At 48.4% G+C, this 6,000-nt stretch overlaps 1 long non-coding RNA gene across 1 annotated transcript in view; it reads left to right on the top strand.

Annotated features, from left to right (window-relative positions):
* The first annotated feature begins 353 nt into the window (after positions 1–353).
* Positions 354–6,000, top strand: part of LOC146068042 (uncharacterized) — a 44,578-nt gene continuing 38,931 nt past the window's right edge. The window contains exon 1 of the long non-coding RNA XR_014472951.1: positions 354–499. This is a non-coding gene — a long non-coding RNA (uncharacterized LOC146068042). The remainder of the gene's footprint in view (positions 500–6,000) is intronic.

The following is a 6,000-nucleotide window of genomic DNA, read 5'->3' as shown; positions in this document are numbered from 1 at the left end:
ATCAGCCAACAGGAATTATAGGAGCACAGCATTGTGGCCTTTGTAGTGATTCTCTTTCAATGCTTACCCATTTGAGGAACAGAATGACTACAGCCCCCATAATACCGAGGGGCTAGAAAATAAAACTGATGCTGTGTACACACGGGTACAATCTCTTTACGATTCTGACTATATAGTCAGAATCTTATCTGGATCGCATGCAGATCGCAAGGGTTTTTAACCCTTGCGATCCAGATCCTATCCCGATGCGCGCCCCCGTGTCAGCAGAAATCGAAAATCAGATAGACAGGGCAGCCCAGTCTATATAGTGCAGATTGTTCAGATATAGTGTAGATTGGATGCCTGTATTGAGGTTTCCTATCTGTTTGCAATGTGATGCAGATGAGATCTCCCGGGCCAGCCACTCCCATCCCCGCCCTTCTTTTCTACAGCCCTGGAAAGAGAAGCAGCCTGCAAGCAGCACAGAGCCTGGGACAGCCTGCGAAGTCTTCTGAGGCTGGTAAGTATATTAAACAAATACCACTGCATCACCAATGATTTGGGAGGGTTTTCTTTATATTTCCACTGCCCCACCAATGATTTGTGTGGCGTTTTTTTAAATAATACCACTGCACCACCAATGATTTAGGAGGCTTTCATTTATATAATCACTGCATCACCAATGATTTGTGGGGCGTTTTTTTTAGAATACCACTGCACTACCAATGTTTTGGGAGGTTTACATTTATATTACCACTGCACCATCAATGATTGTCGCTGGGGCCGGGCTGGCTGACAGTAGGGGGAGATACTGTAGCTGCACATGCAGCGTGTACTTCCTCGAAGGCTGAACTCCACCCACGTGACTGCTGTGTGTGGAGGAGAGCTGACGGGGGAAGAAAAACTGTGCTGTGAGGAGAGCTGCTGGCCGGGGGGAAGCAGAGACTGTGCTCATCAGCTGGGCAAGTACAATGTGCAGATTTTTTTTAGATCTAATAGGGGGACGGGGTGAATGCTGAGTGTTTGTTTGTTTGTACAGTATATGCTGTGTGTGTGTGTTTTTACATGCTTTGTGTCTATGTATACAGTATGATGCATGTACTGTATGTGGGTACATGGTATGTGTCTGTATGTATATGTTGCCTGTATGTGTGCAAATGCTGTGAATATCTATGCTATGTGTGTCTGTGTATCTTTGCTATCTGTGTAAAACTATGTGTACATGCATGCTGTGTGTGTGTGTGTGTATATCTATGCTATGTTTTTCTTTGTGTACATGCTGTATGTACTTATGCTATTTGTGTGTATCTATGCTGTTTCTGTATGTATGTTATATGTGTGCATGCAGTATGTACACATACCCTCCAACATCTGAAGGGTGGAAATCAATACACACCCAGAAAGGAGGTGTGGCCATGAGTAAAGTGGGTGTGACCATTGGTAAAGGGGGCGTGGCCATCCCTCTGTATGTGTACTGGCTGGCCATTTAAAATAAAATATCCAGGTCCCACCTACCCACTGCCAATACTTTTCCCCAATGAACTCTCACATAGGGCAGCTCCCTACACCCCCACTACAGTGGATACTGCACCAGTGATCCCCAATATTCCCTGCTCTCGCATAGGACACCCACAGCACTGTGCCCCCGGCCTCCTGCTTTCACACAGGTCACCAACAGCTCTCTGCATTGGGCAGGCATTCACACAAAGGAGCCCGAGGAGCGCCCTCACTTTCCCCATACGCAAACTGCAGGAACCCCGCACGCACTTGCGTGACATTACCGTGCCCCACATAATACTGCCCCGTTCCCTTACCGGCATGTCACGTGTCTGGTGCTCATGGCTCTGGCCGGTCCCCCACGTCACGCGTGTTATTGTTTACGATACCCAGGGCACAGGTGGGTGTAGTAAGATGGCTGCCGGTACGACTGAACAGCGTCAGCAGCCTGGTTCATTGCTATTTTCAATTCGTCCGCGGCTGGACGGCAGTGAGCCAATAGGAGCTTGCGGTCCGTCAGCCAATCATGAGCGGCTGCCGGACCGCGAGCTCCTATTGGCTCGCGGCCGTCCAGACTAGGCCCTAGGGAGAATTGATAATAACAGCGTCGGACCAGGCTGCTGCCGCTTGTTTGATTATATGGCAAAAACTAGATCCAGCCGGGCAGCGCACAGACAGCCCTCTGCCCAGCTGTCAATTCAATAAAATCGGTACATTCGGTACAGGGTTAATTTGCCGGTACAGACCGTTAAAAAACGGTACTGTACCGGCAAATTCGGTACAGTTGGAGGGTATGTGTACATGTATGCATACCTCACAAAAACTTGAAAGCACAGCCGTCACCGTGATTTGCCCACTGATTCAGACTCAGTGGATCTTCTCCATGTTCCATGGATCAGCACAGCTGTGTATGTAATGATGACTGGTATTGTTGCTGCAGATATACTAATCGTGTTCACTACAGCTTCCGCTCTCAATTATAATGTTTCAGAAAATTAAGACAGTGTCTATAAATGAACTTCCAACAGTTAATGTTTTGTATGATGTATTGTACTTACCAACATTTAAACGTTATTTTCAGGGAAACTAGCTAGTGTCTGTCATATTTATTTATTTATTTATTTGTATGTTAAGATAGTTCTATTTAATAAAAATATATGTAAACGCCAGAGAAGACTAGATGGCCAGGAGTTTGGGTAACAAAAGTGCTAACTAATAGGGCCGTTTTTACAGGGGGACGAGCCGTGCAACTGCCCGGGGCGCTGCACGGCTCGTCCCATTTTTTTCAATGCTGCCGCTGATGAGCCTGGCTGTCAGTGAGTCTCTATGTGCGCCGCTCGGTGCTCACAGTCACAGCCGCTTGACACTAAAGTCTATATTATTGAGTGACAGGCGACTGTGACTGTGAGTGAGTGCCGATCGGCACACAGGGCGGGGATTGGCTGGCTGATGGGTGGAGGCGGAGCATAGAGGGAGCCTTGGAGACCAGGCGGTGGAGTGCAGCACTGTGTGAGTCTGTGACTGACAGGTAGTTTAGTGCCTCCCCCTCCTGCTATGAGGATTGGTCACCCATGGGACGGAGGAGGGATCCAGGCTTATGCGCAGGCTGTCACTCACTCACTGACCGACCGACCGTCACCCAGCTAGTGCGCACGCTGCGCAGCCTATCATTCATTCACTCACTGCCTCTGGAGGGACAGAGTAGGTTGGAGCAGAAGACAGAGGCTTATTTTAGTAGCCGGGAGCCCAGCCAGGACTGTAATGTGAGTGCTGTGTGTGTGTGCTTCAACCGCCTGGGGGGGGTTTTGGCGGGTTTTTTCTCCGGGCTCCGGCGCCATTTTCTTGGTGCCTGGGGGACTAGTTTAAAATGGGTAATTTGTCCAATTGTCCTTGTCATATGTTTGATGCTGGTTGGGTGTGGGATTACATAGATGGGGCAGGGGGGAGCCCAAGTTGGTTACTGACTGTAGGTCGCTGAGGGGGAGTACTCACTGGGGCTGAGGAGTGGGGTGGGTCATGCTGTGTCTCACGGGGGGGGAGGAGTATATATGATCACTGGGTAGCCCCTTCTACACCCCCCCCCCCCATGATCATATGTGCAACCCCCCCCCCAGTGACACGCAGCACCCACCCAACTGCCAGCCCCAGTGACATACAGCACCCACCCGCTACCCCACCCCCACCACTGCACTAACCCCTTACCTGAGGTAGTGCAGGCATGTCCAAACTATGGCCCTCCAGCTGTTGTGAAACTACACATCCCAGCATGCCTTACAATAGTTTTAGCATTCCCTATTGGCAAACTGTGGCATGCCATGATGGTACTTGTAGTTTCACAACAGCTGGAGGGCCATAGTTTGGACATGACTGCACTACCTCAGGTAAGGGGTTAGTGCAGTGGTTCCCAAACTGTGTGCCGCAGTACCCTGGGGTGCCTCAGAACACTTGCAGGGGTGCCCTGGGATGGTGGTCTAGGTCCAATTCATTTTATTTATGGTCAATGTAATAGGGAAAATCAGTGCTTGTGGCTTCCAATCATAAAATATTTGAACAAACCGGAGTGTATACTGTCCCTCACAACATAACTGGGCTTAAGGATCACATATAAACACAATTTATTTAATTTAATATATATTTTAAGTAATCAATAAGAAACTTTTGGCCTAGGGGTGCCACGGAAAATTTCTAATACTCCCGGGTGCCGTGATTTCAAAAAGTTTGGTAACCCCTGGGTTAGTGTATTACGCTGCGGAGGGGTTAGGGCTGGTGCTGTATGTTACTTGGGGGAAGGAGCTATCACTGGGTGTAGAGTGGGACAACTTGTCCTTCATTGGATTGCAGTTTTGTCTGCTCCACTCACTGTTTACAATGTCATTGTCACCATTTTAATGAACATTTCCATAATTGTTCTTTTCATGTGTGAAAGTATTTATTTGGTTCTGCTTATCCCAAAAGAACAAAAAATGTGATTAAATATACATGTGCTGCTTTATTCCCATGTATGCTGTGTTGCTTTAGCACACCAAAATTTAGCATGTGATTGCAGAAAGCAATGAGAGTAAAATATTGGTGGCAGCAGATCATGCTGTTTGGTGCGGCGCTTCGTTCGCACGGGGACCTATGTTAGAGGCTGTGACGCTGGGGTGGGGGCAGCCAGCTGACATCACTGGATGTCAGCTGCCCGCCCATTTCCTCCCCAGCATGCATGCATATGTAATCACTCTATTAGTTACCAAATTGATGGCTCTGACCAATATTATAACAGGAGGCAGCGATTTGTGAGTACCATATTCAACTTGTTTATATATAGACTTGAATTGGTGCGGGGGCCTGTGCATCTAATGCTCTCAGTCAGTTACTTTCAGTGTGCTAATTCAGTCATCTGCAATTCTTGAGTCACAGTGTGATAGAGCCACAGTGTGTGCACTATCCAAGATTGGCACTACACAAAATTGGTGCAATTTAGCAATTGAAGCAGCTGTATACACACTGGGCAGTATTCAATGAGAATTTTGACGATGTGCAGCGATTCCTGTTTAGGATTCGCTGCACATTCGCCACTGCCCGCCGCGTTCCGGAGCCTCGCCGGCTACAGTATTCAACGAGTCAGGGGCTCACTGCCCCAGACCGGCGAATTTTAACTCCTGCGGCGATGCCGCAGGGAGCCTGAGGACGGCGGCAGGCAGGGAGATGGAAGTCTCCCTGCCTGCCCCAGAACGTTTGTGGGGGGGAGGTGGGCTCCCTGGGAGCCAGGCAGCACAGGCTGCCCCCCCCGGGATAGCCAGCAGGGGAGCAGGTATTCACTGCACCCGATCGTGCATATGTAATGATCGGGTGCAGTGAATATATGAATATCTAATGAGCGGCTTGGCTCCCAGCTGGCTGCTGTGTAAAAAAATATATATATATATTTTTAAATTAAATATATATTCATGTGCTTACTGCACATGAATAAAAATAGCATGCCCCTCCTCAGAATAAAATTCCTGATTTTTTTACACCAAATGTAAAAAACAAAACACTTTATTTTAAAAGTTCACATTCCACTTCACCATAAAAAGATAGCGATTGCTACTCTGTGAATCATGGCGATAAAAACCTTGAAATGTATTCACCATCTGGTCATTGAATAGGGTGATTCACCGTTTTAGTAAAAAAATCGCCGTACAGCACGAAAATAGCACAAAATCTCCATAAAACATGGCGAATCAGCCTCATTGAATACTGCCCACTGTCTTTGCTCCGAGTGGGGGGATCAATATCCCTTCAATATCTCTATGGGTTACCACTTCGGGCTAATGGTGCTTGCAGTGTTGTGTGTTGGTGCAGAACAGTATGGGCTATTTCACACTGTCCGGCTCCTGCCAGACGGCGAAATCCCGCACGGCCAGGAAGCCGTGCCGTGCACAGTAGTTGTGAATGGACACTATTGTGTCCATTCACAGGGGACGGCCACGACCCGGCCGTGCGGTTGCAGCTGGATCCCGCCACTGGAAGGGACGGCTGCCGGGCTGTGGCCATCCG

The sequence above is a fragment of the Crinia signifera genome, chromosome 1 (assembly GCF_055691185.1).
Source record: "Crinia signifera chromosome 1, ASM5569118v1, whole genome shotgun sequence".
In the NCBI taxonomy this organism is placed as follows: Eukaryota; Metazoa; Chordata; class Amphibia; order Anura; family Myobatrachidae; genus Crinia; species Crinia signifera.
This window is presented reverse-complemented; position numbering and strand designations above follow the sequence as displayed.